The following is a 15,869-nucleotide window of genomic DNA, read 5'->3' as shown; positions in this document are numbered from 1 at the left end:
TAAGTCTTGGAGATCCTTTTAAAATGTACAAAATGTAAAACTCATTTTTCTGTTAATGTAGAATGCTCATGCACATCATTATGTGCACAATTAATTCCTTCATTTAAAGCAGGTCCTATCTCTAGCAGTCATGAATTGTGGCTCTTCTCCCAGTTACAGCTACAGAAAAATTTGTATTACAGCACCATACCATCTGCCTGGATTAAATTTTCCATGCATACAACTTTGCCCCTCAAAAGTACCGTTTTAAGGCAATCTCAAGGAACAAAAGGAGAAGGGGATAAAGTGCCAGTCATCAGGAAAATTAAATAAATTATCTCTTTTGAAGTATACTGCAGAAAAATTTGAATTTGTAATATTTATTAATAAAAGTACTTAAAATACTTGCATGCGTAATTATGTCTACATAATAAAATAATTTTTCTGAGTAATCATTCTGTGGCTACAACTTTTACTTTCATTTCCAAGGCCAATGTAAATGAATCATAAATTAGGTAACATCTAATGCCTGTATTTTTACTACATTTTGGACCATTGAAAAAAGAGTAACAGGACACAAATATAGAAAAAATTTAAGTTATACCTACCTTGCCAATGGCATACTCATTTGGAGGGTCATATTTTCCCACTTTTCCTATATCCTGGAAAATGACTGTATACTTATGGCCAAGGTAACACAGTTTAACAAACTAAGTCCTGCTTTGTAATTAAATACTTATCGGCCGGGCGCAGTGGCTCACGCCTGTAATCCCAGCACTTTGGGAGGCCGAGGCGGGTGGATCACAAGGTCAAGAGATCGAGACCATCCTGGTCAACATGGTGAAACCCTGTCTCTACTAAAAATACAATTAGCTGGGCATGATGACGTGTGCCTGTAATCCCAGCTACTCAGGAGGCTGAGGCAGGAGAATTGCCTGAATCCAGGAGGCGGAGGTTGCAGTGAGCTGAGATATCACCATTGCACTCCAGCCTGGGTAACAAGAGCAAAACTCCATCTCAAAAAAAAAAAAAAAAAAAAACTTATCAATTGTTTCTTTCTTCCTTTATTATTATTATTTTTTGAGACAAAGTCTCACTCTATCATCCAGGCTAGAGTACAGCGATATGATCTCAACTCACTGCCACCTCCCAGGTTCAAGTGATTCTCCTGCCTCAGGCTCCCTGAGTAGCTGGGACTACAGTTGTGCACCATCATGCCCGGCTAATGCTTTTTGCATTTTTAGTGGAGATGGGGTTTCACCATGTTGGCCAGGCTGATCTCTAATTCCTGACCTCAAGTGATCCACCTGCCTTGGCTTTCAAAGTGCTGGCATTACAGGCATGAGCCACCGTGCCTAACGTTATCAATTATTTCTTATCAATACATGCTTGACTTTATCTGCCACCATTCTAATTGTTCTAATACATTTATTCTTATTCCATTTCTAGTCATTTTTAATGATCTTTGATTTAACTTTGCCCATAAAGAGTTTGGAATTACCTAGTTTACTAAAAAAAATAGGGATCTCCATTTTCATCTCTCCTTTAGGCTTCCCTTAGTCAAGAGGAAAAAGAGACTGAACCTTAGAAGAAAAGGTTAAGACAGAAAAATGGATGGGGTCAGGTGCAATAACAAATAATTTCACTCACTTTGCAGAGATAATCCCTGCCTATTTTTTTTTTCTCAGACAGAGTCTTGCTCTGTTGCCCAGGCTGGAGTGCAGTGGTGCAATCTTGGCTTACTGCAATCCTCCCCTCCCAGGTTCAAGCAATTCTCATGCTTTAGCTTCCCGAGTAGCTGGGACTGCAGGCACATGCCACCATGCACAGCTAATTTTTGTATTTTTAGTAGAGACAAGGTTTCACCATGTTGGCTAGGCTGGTCTTAAATTCTTGACCTCAGGTGATACGCCCGCCTTGGCCTCCCAGAGTGCTAAGATTACAGGCGTGAGCCACTGCACCCCGCTGAGGTGACCCTTTTCATCAGCCATTTTAGAGTTTGAGAAGCAATAAGAGAATATCCTCAAACTGAAAACCAGAATCAACCCTGTGTCTGATGACTTATAATCTAGCTAAGTTTGCTATGAGGTACGCTGTCAAAACACAAACTTGAACATAATTGTTCTTGTTGTTTTCATTTTTCTTTTCTGGAATGACAACAACTGTTGGATTTGGAAGGGATCTTTGACATAATTTGGTTTGGCAATCTTAATCTTGGTATTATTTTCCTGCTGGATGCATACTTTTCTAAAGAGAGGATCCATGGCTAGCAACCCATTCTTGAAGGGACACTTATCCCTCTATAGCTTAAAATCACAGTTCTAATCTATCCCTTTCTTTTATAAGCAAGGCTGTAATCTCAAGAGCTAAATGGTTTGTCTTTCTTTAGTCCCACAGAAAACCAGTCAGTGTTGAAACTCAGGCCCCTGACTTCTCATCTTAATCATTTACAATGGCCTCTCATCACGAAATGAATAATATACAAAAGTAGGTTGAAATACACTACACCCATGCTTGACATGTTCAGATACAAAATCATTCCTCCTTTCTTGGCCAGCCTCTGCTGTTTGAGTTCTCTTGCCCCTGATGCCTTTCTTTGAGCAACTGCACAAAGTAGGCCTGGTAAAGACTCAGTGCATACTAACAACATTCACACACAGCTGCTGAACTTGCTAACAAACAGCCTGTACAGTTGAATCATCATCCCATAAATATCAGTAGTATGACTTTGAGCGCAGTGAGAAAGTTAACACCTTTTAGTACTGTGTATATGGCTGTATACTCTGAGAGCAGTGTTAATTAAAAAAAGAACTGCCTTGAGAGAAAGAGGTCTTTCTCTTCCCGAGAAATCAAGACAGCTTGCATTGCAGTGTATCATGTGTTGGAGGGAGATGAGACAATAAGGTTAAAATACAGGGGGCAAGGAGGTCTTAGAAGTGGTTATGTTTTTTGCCAGCCTCTCTCTGTCTATAAATATCACATATAAAATTGTGTTTATTCAATCCGGTCATGAAAATTACACCAAAGAGCAAATATATGTCACACAACCTTGTGTGGAAGGACTAAAATATCATTGGCAATGCAGAGATGCAATGTCTCAGATCCCTGAACTATTATCTCCACATCCTAAAACCCCACCTGTTTAGGTCCAAACTGAACATTTGCTCTCCCTGAATCCCTTACCTGCTTACTGCCCTTCCCTCTCCTCTGTAGGACCCATTCTCTAGCCAACAGTGGTCTTTAAATGACCCAAATTATCAAAACTTCTACCTTTGTCTCACTCTTTCTATTGATAATATTTTTTAAAAAAGGTTTTAAGGTATAATTTACATACTAAAGAGTTCACCAATTTTAAGTGTACAATCCAATGGCTTTTAGCAGATTTGCTGAGTCATGCAACCATCACTACAATCTAGTTTCAGAACATTTCCATCACCCCAGTAAGATCCCTCATGCCCATTTACAACTAATCCCCATTCCCAGTCTCAGCCCCAGCAAAGCTCTAATCTGCTTTCTGTCTCTATACATTTGCTTTTTCCTGAACTTCCATATAAATTAAAGTGTGTAATATGTAGTCTTTTGTGCTTGGCTTCTTTCACTGAGCATAGTGTTTTCAAGGTTCATCCATGTTGTAGCATGTTCAAGTAGTTTGTTCCTTTTTATTGCAGAATAATATTCCACTGCATTAATAGACCACATTTTCGTTCTCCATTTGCTGATTGTATTAGTTTCCTAGAGATGTCTTAACAAAGCATTACAAACTCAGTGGCCCTAAGGAAAAGAAATTTATTCTCTTACAATTCTAGATGATAAAAGTCATAAATAAAGGTTTTACCATGGTCATGCTCCCTTTGAGACTCTGAGCAGAATCCTTCCTACCTTCTGGTGGTAGCTGGCAATCCTTGGCATTCATTGGCTTATAGCCACATCACTCCATCTCTGCCTCTGTTATCACATGACATTCTCTCTGTGTGTATGTGTCTTCCCATTGTGTTCTTAGAAGGACACCAGCATACTGGATCTAGGACCCATCTTACTCTACCATGACCTTATCTTTACTGATCACACCTACAATGACTCTATTTCTAAAAAAGGTTATATTCAAAGCCACTGGGTGTTAGGACTTTACCATATCTATTTAAGGGACAAAATTCAACCCATAACACCAGTTCATGGGCATTTGTGTGGCTTGCACTTTTAGCTATTACCAACAATGTTTCCATGAACATTTGCGTGCAAGTCTTTGTGTGGGCATATTTTCATGCTCAAAGGAGAGTTATTCTCTACTACTATCTTGCTTCCTTCATGTTACTTATCACAATTTATAATTTCTTCATTTATTTGTGCATGTGTTTAGTGTCTGCCTTCCATCTAGATGGCAAAACATATAACACCAAATAACGTGTCTGTCTTTTTCATAGCTATGTTCCCAACTTCCATTGCAGGCTCTTCACTTGCAGGCGTTCAGTAACTACTGACATAAAACATTTTGCATATAAACTTCAGGGCACCTCTTAAATAGCAATGCTGTTTCCTATTATCTTTATAGTTATATAGACAGATAGACAGACAGACACACACACACAGAGCATCTCTTCCATTGTTCTCTTATCTGCTTTAGGAATAGAAATTATTCTCATTTTTTTCTGTATCGTTCATAGATTTTAGCCCAATACCAGCAATATGGGAAAAATATGTGATAAGTAAGAGTTTGTGGAAGGGAAGAAAAGATGTAGGAATGCAGGTCTTTATGCTGTGATATATGATAGCCATTAAGTCAAACATATACTTCTTTCCAGGCATGGAAGGCATTTATTAAGTATAATTGTAGCTTCTAGTACAAGTTCACTCACTTAAGATCATTCTTCACTAAAATGATCTGTATATGTTGTTTAGTCACACAGAGTGATTTCTGGGTTGATACACAATAATCCATATTTATGGCTATAGGAATGTGAATAACAGACTCATCAGTAATAACAGATTAATCTGTATATATGGCAGTCATACAGTACATAAAGAGAAGGATCAGAGACAGAGTGGCATAATTTCACTGCTGTTTAAAAGTTTTTCATTGTATATAGAGACTGTCCTAGTATTAAAGTCATAAAAACGAGAAAAGCAATTTTCTTCAACTATGTTACGAACATTGTTTTGGAACACCTGTGAACTGTTCCATTTAATTTGGTTACATCTGGCACAGTCTATGTTGTTATTTGACTATCTTTTTATTTTAACTATTTTGGCCTTTACTTTCTGCATTAAATTTAAAAGCTGTTGTCTTTTTTTGTTTTTTAAGAAACGAAAGTCTCCTTAAAACAAGAGTGCATTTTTCAACTCATTCTGCTGACCACCTGTACACTTTCGCAATTAATTGGTGCACAGCTGCTCTGGTGATTTACAGAATGATTAGGCTAAAGGAGTGTGAACATTGATGGAATTGTTCCAGAACCCCCTTTTCATCTTCAAACTATTTAAAAGGTGGAAAGATGTAAAGGCCTACCCATGTCTATACAACCAAGGCAAAGCAGAAGTAAGAAACATATATAATTTAGTCTTGGTTCAACCAACATATACAACCTCAATCATACTTTTTTGCTATATGAAATACGTAATTTGCCTATAAAGACAACTTTTGCTTTCAATTATAAATAAAAACACCTAATATAATTTCATGCATAAGGTAAAAATGTCTTAATTCACTAAAATTCATTGCCAATGTTTTATATTCTTTGGAGTAAGAGAGATACAATAATAGTAATGAAGGTCACAGCACTCGAAATTCCATACATCAAAGTCTTCAGAAGACAGGGGCTTAGTTGTATTAATATTCCAATACATTACATTAATATTCATTTGATGCCGATCATAAGCCATGTGCTGTGCCTAGAAACGGGCTCACACTGTGGATAACACAGATCTGATCCTTTTATTCATGACATTTACAGGCTACTCTTTTTTAGCACATGGATTAGTAATGGGGCATATGCAGGCAATAACTAATTGTTTATTGAATAACCAAAATAGGTGATTTCATGAGGAAGACAAACAGAATCAACTAAAGGGCTTGAGTTTCTGATTTAGTAGGTTGAGATGCAGCCTATGAATCTGCATTTTTAAAAAGTCCCAGGTGATGCTGATGCTGCTGGTCTGAAGAATATACTTTGAGAACAGCTTTCCTAACTATGAGCAAAAGCAAGAAGTTCTAACTAACATTAATAAACACATCCTAAGGGCTAGTCATTGGGAAAGTTCTAGCAATGGAGTCCCAACTTGAGGGACAAAGTCCATCCAGAGTCTGGACTCTGTTGAAGACCTTGTGGCAACAGTATCTCTTTCAAAACCTGGGCAATTATTAAGGTTGATGCTGACGTCTGTAAGAACACAGAATTTAGCAAAACAACTGGCGATTTAGAGAATATGAAAGAGAAATCAGCAACACATCATGCTTGTTTAAGTACAATTTAAAGAGCACTCTGTTGGCAGAAGGAGATCAATTTGCAGAGTTGTGTGCCATAAGATTTTGCCAACACCTGCCTTAACTGGAATCTGTGCTTACTAAATTTAACTATAGAAGGGACATTTACTAACTTCCATAGAGTGGGATTTTCTACTGAAAAAGAAATAGCAAAAATTGTTTTATGAAAAGTTCCTGGCCAGGCACAATGACTCACGCCTGATAACTCCAGCACTTTGGGAGGCTGAGGCAGGTGGATAACAAGGTCAGAAGATTGAGACCATCCTAGCTAACACAATGAAACCCCATCTCCACTAAAAATACAAAAAATTAGCTGGGTGTGGTGGCACACACCTGTAGTCCCAGTTACTTGGGAGGCTGAGGCAGGAGAATCACTTGAAGCTGGGAGGAGGAGTTTGCAGTGAATGGAGATCATGCCACTGCACTCCAGCCTGGGCGACAGAGCAAGTCTCTGTCTCAAAACAAAACAAAACAAAACAAAAAAACAAAGAAAAGTTTCCACATTGACTTTCTTGAGAAACGAGTCATATAATGTATATTTCACTAACCTAAAAATATTTGGAAATATCTGATTAGTCATACAAATTCCCTTGACTGAGTCTACCATCCACCACCATCCAGTAGGTGAATTCCCAGAGTTTGGGGCAACAACTGTTGAGACAAGAACCTCCCCACTGCTGAAGAGGAGAGGCAAGGTATCTCAACTCAAGGTTGTACATCACCTCTTATAGGCGGGGATTTTAAGGTGTCTGCACAGACCTGTGAGAGATGAAAATAAATCTTATGATTTGACTTTAATCAAACCTGCACCACCTTCCTTCCTTTTCAATATTGAAAATGCAGAGGTAACATTTTTCTAGAAAACTGTCTCATTTAAAGGCAGAGAGGCCAAATACCTCTATTTGCGCTGAACAGTCCTGGTTTTCCTGAATTCCTGAAGTAAGGAGCTAATAGTTTCCAGTTTGGGAAACTAGTTATAATGTCATCTTTTAAGCCATCTTTTACCTTCCTTTAAGGAAATACGCCTATATTTTTTCTACTAAAAAGTTATCCAGGTTTTGCTGAACTAAAAACTCTATCTCTGTACATGTTGGTTCTAGTTCAAGTCTTTGGAACCACAAATAACAAGTATTTTAATGGACAGTCTTCAGATATTTAACGATATCATCATTTTGTCAAGGGTGAACAAAGTTTTTTCTGTAAAAGGTCCCATAGTAAGCATTTTATCTAGGTTTTGTGGGTTATACAGTCTCTGTTATTGCTCAACTCTGCCATTGTAGCTGGAAAGCAGCCGTGGCCAAAAGATAAACAAATGGGAATGGCTGTGTGCCAATAAAACTTTACAAAAACTAGTGGTGGGCCCATAATTACTAGTTGGCTGATCCTTGCCTTAGCAGAAATGCAGAAGATAGCAAAATTTCAGATAATTAATAGAATCAACAGACAAACTATTAGAACTATAAGAAATTTTAGCAAGCTTGCCAAATACTGAATCACTTACAAGAATACAGTACTTCCATACACAAACAACAACTAATTAGATAATGTGATTAAAGATAAGACACAACTGGCCAGGCGTGATAGCTCATGCATGTAATCCTAGCACTTTGGGAGGCTGAGATTGGCAGATCATTTGAGGTCAGAAGTTCAAGATCAGCCTGGCTAACATGGTGAAAGCCCTTCTCTACTAAAAATACAAAAATTAGCCAGGCATGGTGGTACATGCCTATAATCCTAGCTACTCGGGAGGCTGAGGCAGGAGAATTGCTTGAACCTGGGAGATAAAGGTTGCAGTGAGCCAAGGTTGCCTTAGCTGGAATCTGTGCTTACTAAATTTAACTACAGAAGGGACATTTACTAAATTCTACAGAGTGGGATTTTCTACTAAAAAAAATAATTGCAGGCCAGGCATGGTGGCTCACACCTATAATTCCAGCACTTTGGGAGGCCAAGGCGGGTGGATAGCCTGAGGTCAGGAGTTCGAGACCAGCCTGGCCAACATAGTGAAACTCCGTCTCTATTAAAAATACAAAAAATTAGCTGGGTGTGGTGATGTGTGCCTGTAATCCTAGCTACTCAGGAGGCTGAGGCAGGAGAATTGCTTGAACCTGGGAGGCAGAGGTTGCAGTAAGCTGCGCCATTGCACTCTAGCCTAGGCAACAAGAGCAAGACTCCATCTCAAAAAAAAAAAAAAAAAAAAAAAATTGCAACAATTGTTCTATGAAAAGTTCCTGGCCAGGTGTGGTGGCTCATGCCTGTAATCTCAGCACTTTGGGAGGTCCAGGTGAGTCCAGCCATTGCACTCCAGCCTGGGAGACAGAGGGAGAGTCTGTCTCAAAAAACAAAATAGACAAACAGGATCTAATTAAACTTAAGAGCTTCTGCACACCAAAAGAAACTATCATTAGAGTGGGATAGAATGGGAAAAAATTTTTGCAACCTACCCATCTGACAAAAGGGCTAATATCCAGAATCTTCAAAGAACTAATGCAGATTTACAAGAAGAAAACAAACAAATCCACCAAAAAGTAGGCAAAGGGTATGAACAGACACTTTTCAAAGGAAGACATTTATGCAGCCAACAAACATATGAAGAAAAGCTCATCATCACTGGTCATTAGAGAAATGCAAATCAAAACCACATTGAGATACCATCTCAAGCCAGTTAGAATGGCGATCATTAAAAAATCAGGAGGCAACAGATGCTGGAGAGGACGTGGAGAAATAGAAATGCTTTTACACTGTTGGTGGGAGTGTAAATTAGTTCAACCATTGTGGAAGACAGTGTGGTGATTCCTCAAGGCTCTAGAAATAAAAATACCATTTGACCGAACAATCCCATTAATGGTATTTGGGTATATACCCAAAGGATTATAAATCATTCTACTATAAAGACACATGCACACATATGCTCATTCTGGCACTGTTCACAATAGCAAAGACTTGGAACCAACCCAAATGCCCATCAATGATAGACTGGATAAAGAAACTGTGGCACATACACACCATGGAATACTATGCAGCCATAAAAAAGGATGAGTTCAGGTCCTTTGCAGGGACATGGATGAAACTGGAAACCACCATTCTCAGCAAACTGACACAAGAATGGAAGAGCAAACACCACATGTTCTCACTCATAAGTGGGTGTTGAACAATGAGAACACATGGACACATGGAGGGGAACATCACACATCGGGGCCTGTTGGGGCATGGGGAGGGATAATGGGGTGGGGGGATTGGGGAGGGATAGCATTAGGAGAAATACCTAATGTAGATGACGGGGCAAAGGATGCAGCAAACCACCATGGCATGTCTATACATATGTAACAATCCTGCATGATCTGCACATGTACCCCACAACTTAAAATGTAATTGAAAAAAAAAAACAGATAAGACACTACATACTATAACAGCAAAAATGGCAAGAGAATCTAAGAATTAGCAAGAATACCCAACATTTCTGTAGAAAAATTATTTATAGTAACAGGCCACAGGCAAGATTTGGCCTGTGGGAAAGAGTTTGCCAATTCCTAGTTTAAACAGATAATGTGCCCACTGCCTGAAATTATTTATTTTCTCTTAGATTGTCTAACTCTTCATGGAAGCTTGGGTTGATTCCCAAGACCAGGCTAGGTTTCTTCACCCTTAAGTTGTGATTCTATACCTGATTTCACTGTACCCTTCACTGCTCCATAGCAGATTTTACCAAAATTGAAACTTAAGTGAATCTGCTTTAATTCTTTACTCTCCCCTGAGTATGGCCTCAGTCCTGCCTCTAACTGCAATTAGGCTTCTCAGCCAGACTGTAACCCATGAAGGCAGAGAAAGACTTGCGCATGTCTAAAGACAAGTAGACAACAGATACTCAATGAGTATTTGTTGGTTAAATGCATGATCGAAAGAATGCCACAAGTCAACTCAATTCTACGCTAAACACTTCTTCCCTCTTTCAAGTCCCTCTATAAATGTATTATTTAGAACTCAATTCAATAATTTCAATATAGAATGAAACTTTAGACTCTTCATTAACTTGGAATTCTCTAAGACTGTAGGTTCCCATGGACCGAAATCATGTCTTTTTATTTCATAGTGTGCCACACACAACGAGCACTTAACAGATGCTTCCTAACTGAGAAGCCAAATGGCCATCCAAGACCTTTGGCTCTCATGGACCTGAAATGGAACTGGCTATGCTAGAATTCTAAAGCTGACTGCCAAGTTCCTAAGCCTGTCAAACCTTCAAAATATCCAGAGCCATTAAGGCGCTATTAAATCAGATTAGCAATGGCAGTTCAGCAAAATATCTCACATCGTTTAGTCATTTAGATTTCCTTCTCATAAAACATGTTTTACACCCACAGATCCTCAACTGCGATGTTGTCAGAGAATTAAAAACAAGACATGATTGCTGTGACAAAACCACCCAAAAATTGCAATTAGGAGTAAGAGTAAAACAAAGCAAAGTGTTTTGGTATAAACTCTAGATCTTAAAAAATAGAAAATCACGGCTAAGTGGAAGGCATATCTCTATCTGTCGCCTGTCTAAATGCTAGGTCATCAATAAAGGGTTGCAGATCATGTCTCCAATCTAGAAGAGATCTCCTAAATGACTGGGTTTTTGATCTAACCCTAGGTTAATTAAGTGGCCTACAAATAAATCTGTATGTTCATGAAGACAAATAGTGATTGTTGATGCTCAGTTGAGGATCTAATGCAGCATGGAGCAATATTAGGAAAGTTTACAGTGACCAGTTAGCAGGATCATAACGGAGGATACATGATGCTGCAACAATAATATTTCCGCATCTTTGAGTCTTCTCCTTTCCATTTTAATTTTAATTTTTAAAATTTTTATTATTATTATTATACTTTAAGTTCTGAGATACATGTGTAGAATGTGCAGGTTTGTTTGTCTTAAATTCAGAAGTTTGCGGGAATGTATTCTTCTGAGTCACTAGGTGAAGGCTCACAAAATGGCACACTGTCGCCTAAAACACTGAATGCACCTAGTTTTCTGCAGTGATCAGTTGTGAGCATTGGTAAGAAATCTGATCCAATGAGCAGCAACTGTCTGTTAAATCTCATATTATCTGGCCTGGGCAAATGTTGAGATTGGAGTTAAGTAGGCTAGAAAATTGTGACTGGAATCCTAGAAGACAAGAAGAAGGAACTTTAGATAGAACTTACTACATATCACCCATTTTTTTTACAGCTGAGAAGGCTAAGGACCAAAGAAAAGGTATGATTTGTCTTATGAGAGTTGCTTGTACATCTAGGACTATACCCCAGAATTCCTTTACTTTCCCTGGTGACTTTTAGTTCTGGATATGACTAAAAGTCATGAAACTGAAGGATGTATGGTCATCATCTGGGCTTTTTCCTACTAGGTGAAATCAAGCTTTCACCTAGTAGAAGAAGAGTAAATACTTCCATGCTGCTCTTATTCATTGTTTTCATGACTAAACTGGGCTGGGGAAAATGAGGACTTGGGAAAACATGGTCAGTTATTTCAGTTATATTTGAGAACATACATAAACATTTCAAACATTTTAATTTTATTATATTGGTTTATTTTTAAATATATATTTTATTGCACTTTAGGTTCTGGGGTACATGTGCAGAACATGCAGGATTGTTGCATAGGTACATATATGGCAATGTGGTTTGCTGCCTCAATCCCTGCATCACCTATATCTGGCATTTCTCCCCATGTTATCCCTCCCCAACCTCCCTATCCCCATTGTCCCTCCCTTATTCCTTCCCAACAGACCCCAGTGTGTGATGCTCTCCTCCCTGTGTCCGTGTGTTCTCATTGTTCAACACCTGCCTATGAGTGAGAACATGAGGTGTTTGATTTTCTGTTCTTGTGTCAGTTTGCTGAGAATGATGGTTTCCAGATTCATCCATGTCCCTACAAAGGACATGAACTCATCATTTTTTATGGCTGCATAGTATTCCATGGTGTATATTTGCCACATTTTCCTTGTCCAGTCTATCATCGATAGGCATTTGGGTTGGTTCCAGGTCTTTACTATTGTAAACAATGCTGCAATGAACATACCTGTGCATGTGTATTTATAATAGAACGATTTATAATCCTTTGGATATATACCCAGTAATGGGATTGCTGGGTCAAATGGAATTTCTATTTCTAGGTCCTTGAGGAATCACCACACTGTCTTCCACAATCATTGAACTAATTTACACTCCCATGAACAGTGTAAAAGTGTTCCTATTTCTCCACATCCTCTCCAGCATCTGTTGTCTCCAGATTTTTTAATGATTGCCATTCTAACTGGCATGAGATGGTATCTCAATGTGGTTTTGATTTGCATTTCTCTAATGACCAGTGATGATGAGCATTTTTTCATATGTTTGTTGGCCTCATACATGCCTTCATTTGAAAACTGTTCATGTCCTTCATCCACTTTTGAATGTGTTTGTTTTTTTCTTGTAAATCTGCTTTAGTTATTTGTAGATTCTGGATATTACCTCTTTGTCAGATGAGTAGATTGCAAAAATTTCTTCCCATTCTGTTGGTTGCCAGTTCACTCTAATGATTGTTTCTTTTGCTGTATAGAAGCTCTTAAGTTTAATTGGATTCCATTTGTCTATTCAATATAGTACTGGAAGTTCTAGCCAGAGCAATCAGGCAAGAAAAAGAAATAAAGGGTATTCAATTAGGAAAGGAGGAAGTCAAATTGTCTCTATTTGCAGACAACATGATTGTATATTTACAAGATCCCATCGTCTCAGCCCAATATCTCCTGAAACTGATAAGCAACTTCAGCAAGGTCTGAGGATACAAAATCAATGTGCAGAAATCACAAGCATTCCTATATACCAATAACAGACTTAAAGACAGACAAATGAAGAATGAGCTGCCATTCACAATTGCTACAAATAGAATAAAATATCTAGGAATACAACTAACAAAGGATGTAAAGGACCTCTTCAGGGAGAAGTACAAACCACTGCTCAAGGAAATAAGAGAAGACAGAAACAGATGGAAAAACATTCCATGCTCATGGTTAGGAAGAATCAATATTGTGAAAATGGCCATACTGTCCAAAGTAATTTATAGATTCAGTGCTATCCCCATCAAGCTACCTATGACCCTCTTCACAGAACTGGAAAAACCCACCTTAAACTTCATATGGAACCAAAAGAGAGCCCGCATAGCCAAGACAATCCTAAACAAAAAGAACAAAGCTGGAGGCATCACGCTACCTGACTTCAAACTATACTACAAGGCTACAGAAATCAATACAGCATGGTACTGGTACCAAAACAGAGATACAGACCAATGGAACAGAACAGAGGCCTCAGAGGCAATGCCACACATCTACAACCATCTGATCTTAGACAAACCTGACAAAAACAAGCAATGGGGAAAGGATTCCCTGTTTAATAAATGGTGTTGGAAAAACTGGCTAGCCATGTGCAGAAAGCAGAAACTGGACCCCTTCCTGACACCTTACACTAAAATTAACTCCAGATGGATTAAAGACTTAAACATTTTAATTTTATATGGAAGTATAACAAACATTTAGAAAAGTTAACTTTAGGCCGGGCACCGTGGCTCACGCCGGTAATCCCAACATTCTGGGAGGCCGAGGTGGGCGGATCATGAGGTCAGGAGATTGAGATCATCCTGGCTAACATGGTGAAATCCCGTTTCTACTAAAAATACAAAAAATTAGCCAGGCATGGTGGCAGGCGCCTGTAATCCCAGCTACTCTGGAGGCTGAGGCAGGGGAATCGCTTGAACCTGAGAGGCTTAGGTTGTAGTGAGTTGAGATCCTGTCACTGCACTCCTGCCTGGCAACAGAAGGAGACTCTGTCTCAAAAAAAAAAAAAGTTAACTTTACAATTTAACCTCCAAAGACAATATATATAGTTTATATATACATACCTATACACAAAATGTATAGGCTTAACAATGTATGCAAATATGGAAATGGAGGAGAGAAAGGGAAAGAGAGAGAGAACAGAGAAAGATAATTTGAATTCTAAGATAGACTAATCTTATTGTTCCTTGTTTTGTAGCATCTCTTGTATGTAGAGTTCCAGTTAGGATTAATATTCAAAAATATTTAACGATCACTGTGTAACACATGGACCTATCAGACAGACACAGGCTATAAATTGCTTAACATTCATCTTCTTTGTTCTAATAAGCGAAATTTTTTTTTAAAACCTGCCAAACCAGTCTCCAACCAGTCTCCAGGAAAACAAAAAAAAAAAGACAAAGGCTAAACAATGATTTTTCATGCTGAATTATGTACCTGTATATGTAATGTAATATGCATAAACAGTGTAAAAGACATTATCTCATTTTCTCAAGACTGTGCTAATCTCAGCTAATTCTTTTCATCTTAAGCTATTTTAGAGAAAGTCATGTAAGTGGTTAAAGACCGAAGAAAGAGCCAATATGATTATCACTGAAGACTACTATTTCTCTAGTAGTTGTGCTGTATAGGTGGTCTGTTACTTTTTTAATGGAAATTTAGGGATAACCCTTTGAGATCTGTGTAGGAAGCACTTAAGACAGAAGGCTCACCACTATTAATAACCAACAGCTGGGCTAATAAGGATCAATGGACTACTTTAGTACCATAGTAATAATAACCATGATGTACTCTTCCCAGTTATAACTTTTCCCTGTCATGGTTCATAAGCAATAGGTGTACTTTCGACATTAATTATCTTCTCAAAGCAGATTTTAAAATATCTGGATAAATAACTATAAACTCTGATAAAAAATTTTCATATATTTGTGTTAACATCTCATATTTTATATCTTCTTGAGGTGAATACTGCAAAATAACATAGTTATTTAAAGTAATTCTCACTACAAAATTTTCAAAAATCATAAAGCAAATGAAACGAAGCAAATGTGTAAATCTAGAGCCCAAACAGCCTTTTCTGAACCTCAGTGAAATAGTATAATGACCAGGTACCAAGAATCTGTCCTGATGCAATTTTTCTTATCTGAATTCTCTGGTCTTCAGTTCCCTTGTTTCTAAATAAATAAATAAATAAATAAAGATACAAAATTGGATGATCTCTAAGTGCCTACTAGGTCCAATAATGTGTGTATAACCCCTTTATGAAATAATGTCCTAAAATTTGAAAAATCTATATTTTAGAAAAGTGAGAAAAGTAATATAAAGCAAAAAAAAAAAAAAAAAAAAAAAGAAATCAAAATTTACCACTAAAAGTTAAACACTTTAGAGTTTAACACCGTTAGTCACTTTGGAGAGTACTATTCTGCCTTTCTCTGTCATTATTCACTATTTTAAAAAGGAAGAACACTATCCATACACTATTGTAATCTGCTTTTTAAAAATATAATTTGTTGAACATATTTTAGATAAGACAGTTATTGATGTTATACTTCTGTTTTGTC

General features: G+C 37.8%; 1 protein-coding gene across 9 annotated transcripts in view; it reads right to left on the bottom strand.

Moving 5' to 3' along the window:
* LOC105728198 (contactin-4) overlaps positions 1–15,869 on the bottom strand; it is a 973,166-nt gene that overhangs the window by 179,146 nt on the left and 778,151 nt on the right. The window lies entirely within an intron of this gene.

The sequence above is a fragment of the Aotus nancymaae genome, unplaced genomic scaffold (genome assembly GCF_030222135.1).
Source record: "Aotus nancymaae isolate 86718 unplaced genomic scaffold, 86718_ANA_hifiasm-v0.15.2.pri h1tg000046l, whole genome shotgun sequence".
Taxonomy (NCBI): Eukaryota; Metazoa; Chordata; class Mammalia; order Primates; family Aotidae; genus Aotus; species Aotus nancymaae.
This window is presented reverse-complemented; position numbering and strand designations above follow the sequence as displayed.